Here is a 14719-nt window from a genome sequence, read left to right as displayed (position 1 = left end):
TAGTACTTGAGTGTTGGATAAGATTTTTAGTTAAGTTAATAGAACTTATACTATCAATTGAAATTTTTATATTTTATATTCTAATTGATAGTCCTTTAAGGTATGCATCATCCATAATAGTTGAGATATACATTCCCCCATGGCTATGTACTCTGCTTCAGTAGTGGATAAAGCAACATAGTGTTACTTTTTGGTTGACCAACTCACTAGGCACTGATCTAGAAATTGACAACTTCCACATGTACTTTTTCTATCTAATTTGCACCCGACATAGTCTGAGTCAGAATAGGCAATTAGGTCAAAGGTGCTAGTCCTAGGATACTAAAGCCCTACATTTAAGGTTCTCTTAATGTATCTAAGTATTCTTTTAACATTTGTTAGGTGTGATTCTTTTGCACAAGATTGGTATCGAGCACACATACCTACTACAAACAGAATATCAGGTCGACTTACAATTAGGTATAGTAGACTTCCTATAGCACTTCGGTAATATTTTAAATCTACTGGTTTCCTTTTGGTGGGCGGCTCTAGCAAGGCAAGAAAGGATAAAACCTTATCCTTCGTTAATGGCAGTTTTTGCCCAGTCGAAGGCGCCTTCAAGCGAATGAAGGCACCTTCCATGAAGTGTTGAAGGCGCCTTCAATAGCTTGAAGGCATCTTCCACCAGAAAGGCACAAGGGCTCCTTCAATCTACTTGAAGGCGCCTTCAGCAGCTACTATCGAGCTCCAAGTCTTCTCCTTTGGCTCTTTCGCTGCTCTGCTCACTTGGGTGATTTCGACCAATCGGAATAGGGCTCACTTAAACCCATTTTTTGACGCTCTCCTCGAGCAGTCTTCCTCCCCGGCTTCTCATCCCTCAGATAAATGCGTGTGTCCTTCTTGTCTGCCAGTGTACTCTTTCATAGCTCCTCATCTCTCGAATGCACTGAGCCCGTCGACTCTCTTCCCGTGCCATCCTTCTCGCTAACTGCATCTTCCGCTCAACTTCTTGTGTTCCTAAGCTCCTGCACACTTAGATACAAGGATCAAATATATAGGACCTAATTTAACTTGATTGATCACATCAAAACTATCACGGGGTACCAACAATCTCCCCCTTTTTGAAGTGCATCAACCCAAGTTTAAGTTAGGGCTTTTTTTAAAAAAAAAAATATAGCACAATAACATAATGAATGTATAAGTATAAAGTTGCAATAAATTTAAATAAATTAGTTTCAAAATTTAAAATTAAAAAAAAAATCCTAAGTCCCCCTTAATCTCCTTGAACTAAAAAATGGAAAAAAAATACAATAAAGTGTTACACAAATTTGGGAAAAAATTTGGCTAAACATTCATTAAGAATTAGAAAAAATGTTTAAAAATAATTTTATAACAGTTAACCTTTTAGAAAATTAAACATTCATTTCAATAATTGACTTCCAGACTATGGTGAGGCACTAGACCTTCTTGGATATTGGAACAATAACCACTTCTAGACAAAGCCTCTTAAAGAAAAGAAATTTTTAATTTTTTTGTTTTGTTGAGTATATTAAATAGATTATAACAATTTAATCTAAGCATGATCATGGGACCCAATATAGGTTCCTTCCTACTGGATTTATTAAAAATTTGGGGGTACATAATTTCTGAGAACTTTTTTAATTTAACCCCTATGGTTCCTAATATACCAACTTAGTTGTCTGTAATTTAAATTTTGAAATCCTTTTTGAGTTGAGCATGCATAGTCATTTTCTAGTTTTTCTATTTGAATCTTTAATTTTTCATTTTCTATTTTTAAGAAATCATACATTTCTAAGGGACATGATTTTGCTAAGTTTAATTTTAACTTAACATTTTCTTTTTCTAAATTTACTAGATTCTTAGAAAGTACTTTAATAAATTGAAATAATTTTTTAGGAGGTAAGGTACGTACTTCATTTATCTTGTGTTCTGATGCTCCCCCTTCGTCACTGCTTTCTTTAGAGGATCCTCCCCCTTCGTCAATGCTTTCTTCAGAGGATCCTCCCCCTTCATCAATGCTCATCTCTAAGGAACTTTCAACGTCCCTATGGTGATCTTCGATTAGAGCTAGTCCGGCATAGGCCTCAATTCAGACTCAAAGGATGATGACTCATCCCATGTTGCCTTCAGATTATTGTGCTTTGATCTTGTCGGTCTTTTGCCCTTATCTTTCTCTCTCTTCTCTAGTTCAGGGCAGTCATCATTGATGTGCCCTTCTCCTTAGCAATTGTAGCATCATACCTTCCTTTTGCTTCTGAAGTCCTTTTTTGTTTGCGACTTGAATCTATTAGATTTAATAAATCTATTGAATTTCCTTACTAATAATGTTGCTTCATCTACGTTGATTGAATTCTCGGAGTCTTGATTTGGTTTGTCCTTTTGGTTGGCTTTTAGTGCTATGTTATAGGCTATCTTTTCTCCTTTGTTTTGCAAGACTGCACATCTTGATTCGTGAAGTTCAAAAGTGGAAAAAAAAATTTAATGAACTAACTTCAAGGTATTTAGCTATGTAAAATGAGTCGACTATAGATGTCCACTCAAGTGTCATAGGAAATGCATTTAAAATACATCTTAATGAATCTCGGTTCGTTACCTTTTTCCAAGATTCGTGAGTCTAGTGATGAGTTCTTTGATCCTCAAGTGCATATATGCAACTATTTCGCTTTCTTCCATCCAAAGGCTCGTCAATTGGTTCTGGAGAAGGTCTCATCTAGTGAGCTTCGCTTCGAAAGTTCCTTCATGTAGCTCCAAGAACTTCTTCCAAAGTTCCTTTATTGATTCGTAATCTCTAATCCGATTTACTTCCTGGGGTGGAAGTACATTGAGTAGGTGGAACTTGGCTCATTTGTTCGCTACAAACTCTACTTGCTCCTTCTTGATCCATTGGTGTTCATCCTTTTCATTTCTTTGGAAGTCTTTGGGAGCTATAAAATCATATTTAATTATTAATAGAATTTCAAAATTATTTTTAAAAAATGCCTCCATGTGTTTCTTTCAAGACGTAAATTCTCCCTCAAACTTCGGCGGGAAGATTGTTGGCCGAGCCATCATTTCAGTGCTTCAATCAGTGGTTAGTCCTTCCGAGGTGGTTAGACTCTGATACCAATTGTTGGCGCAGCGAGGCTGGCAATAGGAGGTGGATTGCCTGTAAAACAAAATGTTTTTCTCGTTCTTTCAACTCAGATTAGTAGCAACAGTATAATTATAAAAATTAAATTAAATGACTACAAAATGAAAGAAGAGGCACAAGATTTACTTGGTTACAACCTAGGTGGTTGTTAATCTAAGATAAATGAAAATCTCTTAAAAGTCTTCTTCGATGAAGGCGAAGAAGCCTCTTACACTTGTTGAATGCTCAGACAGTTGCTAGAAAATGAATACAAGAGTTGATTATTAATTTCTAAGTCCATGGGTCTTTTTATAACCCTTGGAAAATCTTATCCAGGGTTGGAAGGCGACTTTAACAAGCTGGAAGGCGCCTCCAGCAAGGTAAGAAAGGATAAAACTTTATCCTTTGCCAACGATAGTTTTTACCCAGTCGAAGGCGCCTTCAAGAGATTGAAGGCACCTTCTATGAAGGGTTGAAGGCGCCTTTAATAGCTTAAAGGCACCTTCCACTAGAAAGGCGCAAGGGCACCTTCAATCCACTTGAAGGAGCCTTCAACAGCTACTACTGAGCTCCAAGTCTTCTCCTTTGGCTCTTCCGCTGCTCCTCTCACTTGGGTGATTTCGGCCAACCGGAATAGGGCTCACCTGAACCCATTTTTTAGCCATCTCCTCGAATAGTCTTCCTCCCTGGCTTCTCGTCCCTCGAACCATCGCGCTCGTCCTTCTCGTCTGTCAGTGTACTCTTCCGCAGCTCCTTGTCCCTCGGATGCACCGAGCTCGTCGACTCTCTTCTCATGCTATCCTTCTCGCTAGCTGCGTCTTCCGCTCGACTTCTTGTGTTCTTAAGCTCCTGCACACTTAGATACAAGGATCAAACACACATGATCTAACTTAACTTGGTTGATCACATCAAAACTACCACAGGGTACTAACAACTTCAAAAAGGGTTTAATATTTTTATTTTAATAAAAACTTAAATATTTTTTATAAAATATCATTTTCAATGTTTTCACTTTTTTAAATTGTTTTTTGAAAATTTGACTTATGAACTTAAGATAGGATGGAAGTGTAGGATCGTAAAGCGCTAGAGGGGGGGGGGGTAAATAGTGTTCATAGCTTTCACTTTCATTTTGAGTAAATATGTAGTGGAAAATAAAAATACACAATGCAAACACCAGGATTTTTTACTTAGTTCAGAGCCTGTGGTGACTCCTACTCCAAGGGTCACACGTAAGAGTGCTTTAGGTGGACAATCACTATAAATTCCCAGAATTACAAGTACAATGATTAAATGCAGTAATGGAAATTATACCAACAAATAAGAATAGAGAATTTAAAGCTTCTGATCGTTGAAGTCAAGTTACGGCTTTGTCGGATGGTCTTTTGAGTAGCTCGAAGAAGCGAAAGTCGTTCATTGTATTATCCTCAAGCTCTTGGTCGAAGCTGCTTTTATAGGTTGTTCCGGGCGCCCGGAGCCCCTCTGGGTGCTTGGACTGTTGGTGTGGTTAGCACTAATGGTCTAACTCAAGTTTTGATGAATGATAAAATAGGTTAAGTTTGTTTCGTTGTAGTCTAACACTCTGATCGAGTGTGCAGGAGAAGCCTAGACAGGTCGACGAGCTAACCTAATATCTGGCACGAAGCCCATCTAGGTCGATGAGCCGACCGGATAGTTGGCACGAAGTCCAAAAGGGTCGACGGGCTGACCAGACATTTGGCACGAAGTCCAGCTAGGTCAACGGGCTGACCGGATAGCTGGCTCGAAGCCCAGACTGGTTGAAGGGCTGACCGGATGTTTGGCGGGTAAGTGGAGGTAAGTCATTGGAAGGGAGTGACTGTGAGGACGCGTTCCCGGGAAGGGAACTTAGGCTCCAATCCGACTTAGAACCATTTTGGAACTCTAAGTCGAGATCTTGACTAGATTCCGGTCTCGGAGAGACGGAATCTAACTAATATTCTGTTTAATTTTAAATTATGCTAATACTCTGTGTTTCAGGATATATTTATATTTGCCTACGGACTAACATTTTCTTGCAGGAATGAATCTGCTGAAAACTAAGGGTCCGGGTGCTCGAGATGGTTCCGGGCGCCCGGAGGTCCGAGCGCCCTGAAGGTTCCAGGCGCCCCGAACCTCCTATATAAGGAGGGTCAAGGCTGAAGCTCCAACATCAACTCACGATTCGATATCTGGTGCTCCTACGACGTTGTTGATAACGCTCTACTTTTTCATTACTCTTTTTCCTTGTCAGTATTCTTTTTTTTTATTAGCATTCGTGTACTTTAAGTTGTAAACATTTTTGAATTGCTAGTGAATTTCCCATCGAAAGCACCATTGTGTGTGAGCCTTGGAGTAGGAGTCGCCAAAGGCTCCGAACCAAGTAAATCCTTGTGTTCCCTTTGGCTTGTTTACTTTTTCGATGTACTTACTCTTTCGAAAATTTTTAAATCACTATTCACCCCCCCTCCTTTAGTGAAACTCTACGATCCAACAAGTGGTATCAGAGCAGGTACTGTTCTGATTTAGTGCAACCACCAATCAGACAGGGGGTGAGACATTTTTTTCGATTTTCAGATTTTTGAAATTTTCCAAACTGGTACTATTATCTTTTTGGAAACTTATTTTGTCGCAATCAATCTGAATTGGTGCAACACCAATTCAGTTCTTAAATTACTTCTTTCTTATCCCGCACTACTAATCCAAGACCTAGTCTTGGGACGCTCTTTTGTTTATTTTTTTGTGTGTGCAGGATGTCTCAAATTGAAGGCTTCAGCACAGTACGTCCTCCCCTGTTCAACAGGGATGACTTTTCGTACTGGAAGAAGCAGATGGAGGTCTACCTGAAGATGGACTTCGACCAATGGTTCAGGGTCACAAAAGGCTACAGAGCACCAGTTGACAACTCCGGAATTCCACTGGACCCGGAACAGTGGACTTCGAACATGAAAAGGAAAGCATTAACATGCTACAAGGCACTCAACACGCTACAATGCGGACTAAAAAAAGAAGAGCTGAACCGGGTAGGATCACACCAGAATGCGAAAGAACTTTAGGATAAGTTGATCGAGCTACACGAAGGAACGAGCGACGCCAAGGTAACGAAAAGTGATTTGTTATTAAATAAGATATTTAACATTAAAATGCAGGAAGGAGAATCAGCAAGTCAGCTTCACGTGAGGATCAAGGACATCTTCAACGGTCTCTACGTAATAGGACATCAAATGGAGAATCGAGACTTAATAAGGTATGCCTTGAACGCTTTTCCACGCAATAATTTGTGGGCATCTATCATGGATGCCTACAAAATCTCTAAAAATTTATCAAAATTAAAATTAGACGACCTTTTTTGTGAATTAGAATTGCATGAGCAGACTAACGTTGGGACCAAGAAAGGTGTGGCTTTATTTGCAGGTTCCTCCAAGGATAGATCTAAAATCAAGCCTGAACCCGAAGAAGAGTCTGATCAGGAGACTGAAGATGAAGAATACCTGGTGAACCTGGTAAGGAAGATGTTCACCAGGAGAAAGAAGAGCTTCAACAAAAAGGGCCACTACAAGAACGAGTGTCCGAAACTGAAGAGTGACAAGACAAAAACATCCAAGAAGAAGGCTCTCAAAGCGACTTGGGACGACTCCTCCTCGGATGAATCGGAGGCCGAAGATCAAAAGCATCATAGCCACCTCATGTTGATGGCCCTCGAAGAAGAATCGGAAGACGAGTCCGAACCCGAATCGAGCCACAAGTCCGTACTCATTTCCGAAGGTCCCGACGAGGTAAATGTTAATTTAAATAAAAAATTATTTAAAATTATTTCGTGCTTGAATAAGAAATTGATAATATTAGAAAATGAAAATAAAACGCTCCTTGAGGAAAATCAAAACCTCAAGGAACAAAGCACAACATCAAATCTAACTCAAGATCTAACACTTGAGGAGGAGAATTTATCACTAAAAATATAAATTAATAAATTAAAAGAAATGTTAGAAAACTTTACAACTAGATCTAAGAATTTAGATCTAATATTAAATAATCAAAAAGTAATTTACAACAAAACCGGACTTGTCTACAAGTCAAGTTCGAATAAAACATTTAAATCGTTCATAACCCAACACAAACAATCAAGTAAAGCTTGGGTTCCGAAAGCGTGCTTAACCACGCAAGTAGGACTTAACCAATACTACATACCCAAAGAAAAAATACATTATATAAAACCAAATAAACCAAATCAAAAAATAAAATACAAACTTAAACCAACAAATTCAAAATCTAAATATTTTAAGTCACACCAAGACTTAGAATATCATCAAGTAAATTATAACTACAAAAAGAACAGATATAAACCAAGAAACAAAAATTAAATAAAGGCCAATAATTTAGGGGGAGACTCCAGAATAGCTGGCATCTTCAAAACTAACTTACCCGACAGGATAACCCAAGCAAACCTACCCGGCAGGATAATTAGGACTAAATAGGAAGGGACCAAGTTTAACTTGACCTATGGTACTGGTGAAGATTTGGATGATAGTACGTTAGGGAAGCTTAGTCTATGCATGTCTAGGAAGATATACCTTTGACCTGGTGCATTTGGCTAAGTGGAACTGACCGAAGCTACCCTTTATAGATTCTAACCAGTTAGACCAAGGTTTTGTATTAAGTTCAGTGGATAAGACTATTTGGAAAACTTCGAAGGCATGGTTACTCTAATGATGTCCAAGTGACTCACCATAACCCAAAAGTTTATCCAGAGAATGTCTATTTGTTGGGCCCAAAGCTAAACCTGAAACTAACACAAAGTTAAACCAAACCCTAAAACTGAACTTAATTAATCTCACAAAATTACAGGATTCCTTGATTGAAAACGTATATCCGGTAAGATGACTAAGGACTCAATTAAAACTAAAATTTAAATTTAATTTAAATTAAATTAAATTAAAATTAAATTAAATTAAATTAAATCTAAATTAAATTAAATTTAAATTAATTTAAATTAAATTAAATTAATTTAAATTAATTTAAATTTAAATTTAAATTAAATTAAAAGTAAATTAAATTAAATTAAAATTATTTTTAAAAAAAATCTATAAAATTTTTTTTAAAAAATAACTTTTAAAAATTATTTAAAAATAAATAAATTTATTTTTAAAAAAAGTTTTAAAAATTATTTTAAAAAAACTTTTGAAAATTATCTTTTTTTAAAAAATATTTTATTTTAAAAATTATTTTAAAAAATATTTAAAAATTATTTTTAAAACTTTTAAAAATTCTTTTAAAAACTCTTTAAAAATTATTTTAAAAATTTATTTTATTTTAAAATTTATTTTTAAAATTCTTTTAAAAACTGTCACGCCCCAGAGGAGTCTCTGCTAGACAAAAATCCGGCAGCATCTCCCCTATACCGGTGACAATCTGAAGCATTTCTACATACAAAATATACATCAACCACATTCGGCTGGAATATATACACAACCACGCAGTTTTTATCATCAGCCCACTCGGCTGGAATAAAATAAACACAACCACGCAGTTTAATATGTAACGACCCAATTTTCCTCATTAGGAGTTCTAAAAGTTCTTAAAAATATTTATAAATGCTATAGAAAAATTCTAGAGATTTTTAGAAATTTTTAGAGTATTTTTATGCAATTTTTGGAGGTCGTTTGGTATTTTTACTAAACGAAAGAAGTTTTGACAAAAAAATATCCAAGCCGAGATTTGAACCAACGACCTTTGACTCGGTCAAAACCATCCTAACCAACTTTTTTACTAAATGAAAGAAGTTTCGACAAAAAAATGTTTAAGCATAAATTAGAATAAGAGAACTGCGGAGGAATCAAGCTTAAATCGGATCTGGCTAACCAACTGGGCTAGCAATAGTTATTTGATTAAGTAAAGGAAGAATTTTATTTAAGTAATAGAAGTTAATAGCAAGAAATAATTGGAAGAAAATAGATTCCAGCCGGGATTCGAACCAATGCGCCTGGCCTTAAGCAGAACGCAGCCCACCAACAGACCAGCCGAACTTTTCTTATCTAAATCTATATTGAAATATATTTAAGTAGTACTAGTTAATAGAAATATGAGAGTATTAAAAGGAGAACTTAGGTTTTAGCCGAAACCAAATTTCTCCTCCTCCCTCACGAGCGCGACGGTGATCGGCGGAACCTTAGAAAAGCTAGGGCTTTGTTCTCCGGCGCCGGCGAAGGCCTTTTTCCGGCCGGTCTTTACAGATTCGAGGTTCCCTAGTCGAAGAGAGCTCATGGGCACGAGGAAGGGTTGAAATCTCGAGGTTTGAAGCTTCACCCGAACCCTAGACCGCCTTCCTCCTCTCGGTTGTAAGTCCAAGCAAACAAGGGGTAAGCACTTTCTCACCTGCAGTAGAGTAGCTCCGAGTTCTCGTTTCTTCCTTGTTTTCAAATTTTGCTATGGGGATTTCCGTTTAGGGCTTGTTGCCGTGAGGTTCAAAGAAAGAACGAGAAAGAGGATGATTATATAGTTGACCAAGTACATCCTATATATTGATATGAACTCCATGAAGTAGAGGATGAATGTTCGAATTTAAGCTGTTAAGATGGTGAATTTGTCATTTTTGCCGTGAGGAATGTTGGGTTTGTCCAAGGATTTAGATATCTGTTTTTTTTGGGTTTCCAAAACATGCTGTAGAAAAAGTTGTGGTTTGCTAAGAATCTAGTTTCCTTTTTGGGATTCGGATTATGCTATGCAGAATAGGGTTGCTGGAGGAAGTGTAGCTTTGGGTGTTTGCTTTTTCCCTTGCATCCCTGCTGTAGTAAGCTTGAAGATCTCTATATTACTTAATGAAAGTACAGGTTTTGCATAAGTCTCACATAGTTTTTAAGCTTCAGTAGGTTTTAGGTTGGAATGGCTATAAGTAGCAAATTTGGTCTCTTTGTTTTCCCTACCGTAGCACTGAATAGGAGGTTGGTGGTATTGTGGTTTTCCTTCCTTGCCATAGATTAAAGTAGAGGCACTTTTCTGTTTTCTTTTCTTCCATTTTTGCTGTGGATTGAAACAGAGGCACTTTTCTGTGTTTTTCCATTACAGCCATGGCACATAACAAGATGGTGATTCATGTTTTAGTTCCTTTCAGTAGCAGTGCAGAAACTTAGATTTCTTTAAGCATTTGATTCCTTTATTTCTAGTTTCCTTACTATTAAATGTGCACGAGCAGATTTCTAGATTTATTCGCTATTGGAATAACATGAACAGCCTGTAGAAGCAATGCAGATCTTTGAATTCTTTAAGCATGACATAGGTTTTATTTCAATATGAATTTATTGCTTCTGGTATGTATAGCTTTAAGTCCATCTGTAAAATACCGGAAAAATGATGATTTTTAATAAGGGGATTTTCTGGAATTTTTGGACATTTTTCGGGAATTTTTCGAACCTCGTACGGACGAGTTGACGGGGATAAGAACGGGGTCCGGAAAAGCCTGTTTAGGCTACCCAGTTTTAATAAGGAAAAGTTTTATTTTTTTTCTTTTCCTTTTTCCTTTTTCTTTTTCTTTTTAATTTCTTTAAAACCTTCGTTTCTTCCCCCTCCTCACACCCGAGCCCGACGCCGTCTCCCTTCTTCCTCCTTGCCCTAACCGCCGGCGGCGGTTACTTCTCCCGAGCCTCTTCTCTTCTTCTCCAGCCCTGCCCAAGCGCCGGCGAGCGCAAGCCATTGCCGGCGATCCATCCTCTGCCCTAGCCTCACTCGCCGCCCGACCGCCTGCTCTAGCCACCCGACGTCGACCACAGAAGCCGACGCCGACCCAATCGCCGGTGCCCTAGCCTCTGCCCCGACTCCTGATTTCCTCTTCAGTGTGCCCTAGTATCTCCGCCACATCGCCGAGTCTCACATCTGTTGTACACTGCCGACTTCACTGCCGGCGCCGCCCGATTGCTGACCGCTCGTGTCTCCTCACTTCTTCGGCCATCTCTGCACGGACGCACCTCGGCAGAGCACCTCCTTCACTGATCTCTCTGTCAGTTTGATCGAGCCAGCACTGTGTGTTCAATTCACGTGCCCTAATTGATCAAAGGAGGTAAGCTAGTTCGAATTTCTCTTTGCTACCAATTTAGGTCACGGAATTGGAGAGGAAGTGGGGCTGTGGTGTTTGTTGATCAGCAACAGTAGACTTAGTACACAGAAATGAGGGTTGTGAGTTGAAGGAAGAATTACCGTGAGTTTCTGTGTGCTGTGGATCAACAAACAATTGCTTGTTCAATGTTTTAGCAGCAAGCAACCTTCACCGTAATCTTTTGGATTGTGAATTAGGGTGAGGATTAGGTGTATTTGAGTTCTGTTGTAGATCTTGTTCTGAATTGGAGGGTTTAGTTAGACGATCATGTGTATATTGATTTTGTTTATGTGTTTTTGGTTTAGGGTTTTGCCCTAAATAGTTTTAGGAATTTTGTTTAGCTATTTATGTAAATTGTAGCTAAATAAAATATATTTATTTATATGTGACACAGGACTTTGACGCGAGACGAGTATCTCGGAGTCAGATCGGACCTTTCTATTTTCGGAGGCGGGTACTTTGACTTATGTCTTTTGATATGCATGATAATATGTTTAACATATAACAATAATTGTGTTATCTGTTTGTTTCGGTTGGTCGCTACATGATTAGTTACATGTTTGTTTGTTTATTTATGCTGCACTGCATGATATCTACCTGATCACATATGCTTTAGGTAGTGAACCAACCACATGCTATGATATGTTCTGGATCTAGGGTTTATTTGATACCCTATTTGATTGGTGTACCTTCTATTTGATACTTCTTCCAGTGGTACACACTTGTATCTAGTTATATGGACTATGCCATGTTTTTAGTGTCATGCATCATGATTGCATGCTGTGCGATTGTCGGCTCCACTTTGGTTGAGCCCATCGCCAGTTTGTACTGCACACACCACCCATGGATTAGTTGTATATCCGGCCGGAGTGTGGTGGTTCTCTGCTTGGTCTGGTTCCGAGGACTCAACGTGTAGCCGCACGCCGCTCTCCTTCTCTCCGTTGGCATTTAGTGTAGCAGGTGGCGCAGATGGTGGACTCTCTTTCCGCTGGTCGAGACTCAAAGTGGTAGCTTGCAGAGATATCCTCCCGTCATCAGGTAGAGATGGCATTGAGCTCCCCATTTATGATTTGGGGCTAGAGGACAGAGTACTAAGATACCGCCCACTCTCCTACCACCGCCGAGCAGATGTCCGAGTGCACGTCACCATATGCATTTATTGCATTTTATTGTTGTGATTGTTGCACTTATAGATTTGTATGGATGCATTTGATTGACATGCATACAAGATTATGATTTCTTCGGTCCGACGACTGCTACCTTTGTACCTTGATCCCGGTTAGTACAGTTATCTCGATTTCGTTCCAGTTGCATTTATTCCTTCTCGTATTTCGGAGACTGTACGCATGATTAGTGTTGTCTGTTATTTGTTTTATTATGCATATCAGTTGTACCTGCTGAGTGTTGGACTCACCCCGCCTCCATTGTTGATATTTTCAGGTTGAGGCTGTCCGGAGCAGTTCCAGTCGCTGGCCCCCCATATGCACGTAGAGCCAGTTCTCTACTAGTTCGTTATTTGTTTTATTTTGGCCTTTTTCTATATCAGACTTTGTTTTAGTATTGTCTTTGGATTTTTCCTATGAATATTGTATGGAGTGACACCTTTTGATGGATTTTGATATGATATTGGATTTCATTTTTACTACGTGCCTGCCTGGACGGCAGAAGAGGTGAGTTCGTTGGATTTGAGCTTTACGAGTGTAGTGGAGTAGGGTGGATTTCGAGTCAGAGTCCTATTGTTATTGATTACTATTATTAACTGCGTGGTTGTGACAGGTGAATATCTTTATAAACTGCGTGGTGTTTGTTTTTATTTTATTGTTATCATTCTAGCCGCCTGTGGCTGATGTATATGTGATATGTAGAAAGTTTCATATTGTCCGCCGTACAGGGGAGATGCTGCCGAAATTTTTTCGGACAGAGACTCCTCTGGGGCGTGACAATTTAGTGGTATCAGAGCAGGTATACGATACTTGCTGTGTGTTCTAGATTTATATGATCTTTGTTTTCGTATTATGGATACTTTGAATAATCTGATATCAGTTTATTAGGTATCAGCTCGCCAAAGTTTGGCGATATTTATTTGATTTCCGTGTGTTGGATTTTCGGGATTTATCTGATACCAATTCATTGGTATCAGAGCAGAGTGTGATACCTGCTTTTAGTATTTTGGACATTTTTATACTAGCCCTAGTTGCGAGACAGATTAGTCTGGGCAGTTATTTTGGGTTGCACGGATTTTCCGTTTCGATTTTGTTATGAACTTCCGTTTTGGGTTTATATGGATTTCCGGTGTTTGTTTTTCTCGTACGGAATTCCGAGGTCAATTTGGGGGCTGGACAGTGACGGAACATCTCCAGACAGCAATTAGGTATGATGTCATTTTGGTAATTGTTTATACCTGTAGTAATATCTGTAATATAATTTAACAAATATGAGGCGATCTACGCCGTATTGTGCGAGACGGTGTGTGGACGAGCACGCATACGAGATCGGATCTCGATATACCGTAGATGCACACGAGGCCGAGCCGCTGCTTGCACTCAAGATATCGCGAAAGCGCGGGCCTTCAGACCGATGGCTCCCTTAGAGGTGCCTCACCTCCGACAAGATCCATCCACCCATTCCTTGATTCCCACCACCGAGATACCATTAGCATATCCGACACCAGCCCACATATTCATTGCTCTCAGACCACCACCACCGGGCCTACAGCAGTACAGCAGATCGGCACTTGTGCCCCAAGATCATCGTGTACCCAAAGAGCCCTCAGATTAGGGATACCGGTTGATTCACATCCCACGGCTCACTGCATCTCTCAGTGTGACCACCTATGTTCACCCTCCACCGACAAAGATATGCCCTGTTTACCCAAAGCCGGAGTACCTCCTCCCGCTTATGCACCAGATACCACCGTAGCACCAGCCCCAGAGCCTGACGCCCGAGCACACCACCGGCATTGCCGGCCATGAGCCGTGATCCGATTGGCGGAATCGATGAAGAGTCGATTCACACTTTTCCGAGGAGACAGAGATCCGAGTGTGGCCTTGTCTTGGATTGAGACGATGGAGCGTACCTTTTTCTATATGGCTTGCTCCGAGTGGGAGAAAGCGGAGCTGGCTGCTTTTCACTTACGAGACGCTGCTGATACATGGTGGCTCACCCATCGTTCCATCATCGGTGAGCGAACATCACTTGGGGTTCAGAGAGGCTTTTGAGAGTCGCTTTTCCACGAGCTTATCGATGGCTCACGGATTTCCGAGTTCTGTAATAATCGGACAAGGATCGAGTATAATGCGAGTTTGACAGATTGCCGATTTTGTCCGAGCTAGTTGGAGGACAGCACGATGCAGCAGCTCATTCGTGGGTGGATGGACATTTGCAACTAAGACTTGTCGGTCTTGGTATCACATCTTATGCGAGATGTTGGACGAGCCCTCATTATTGAGTCACCAAAGAGAGTTTTTCCGGGATAGGAAAGGAAGCAATGAGTCACCATCCGACAGATCCGGCAGCCCTCGAGCTACACC

The sequence above is a fragment of the Zingiber officinale genome, chromosome 10B (assembly GCF_018446385.1).
Source record: "Zingiber officinale cultivar Zhangliang chromosome 10B, Zo_v1.1, whole genome shotgun sequence".
NCBI classification, from domain to species: Eukaryota; Viridiplantae; Streptophyta; class Magnoliopsida; order Zingiberales; family Zingiberaceae; genus Zingiber; species Zingiber officinale.
Note: the sequence above shows the minus strand (reverse complement) of the source record.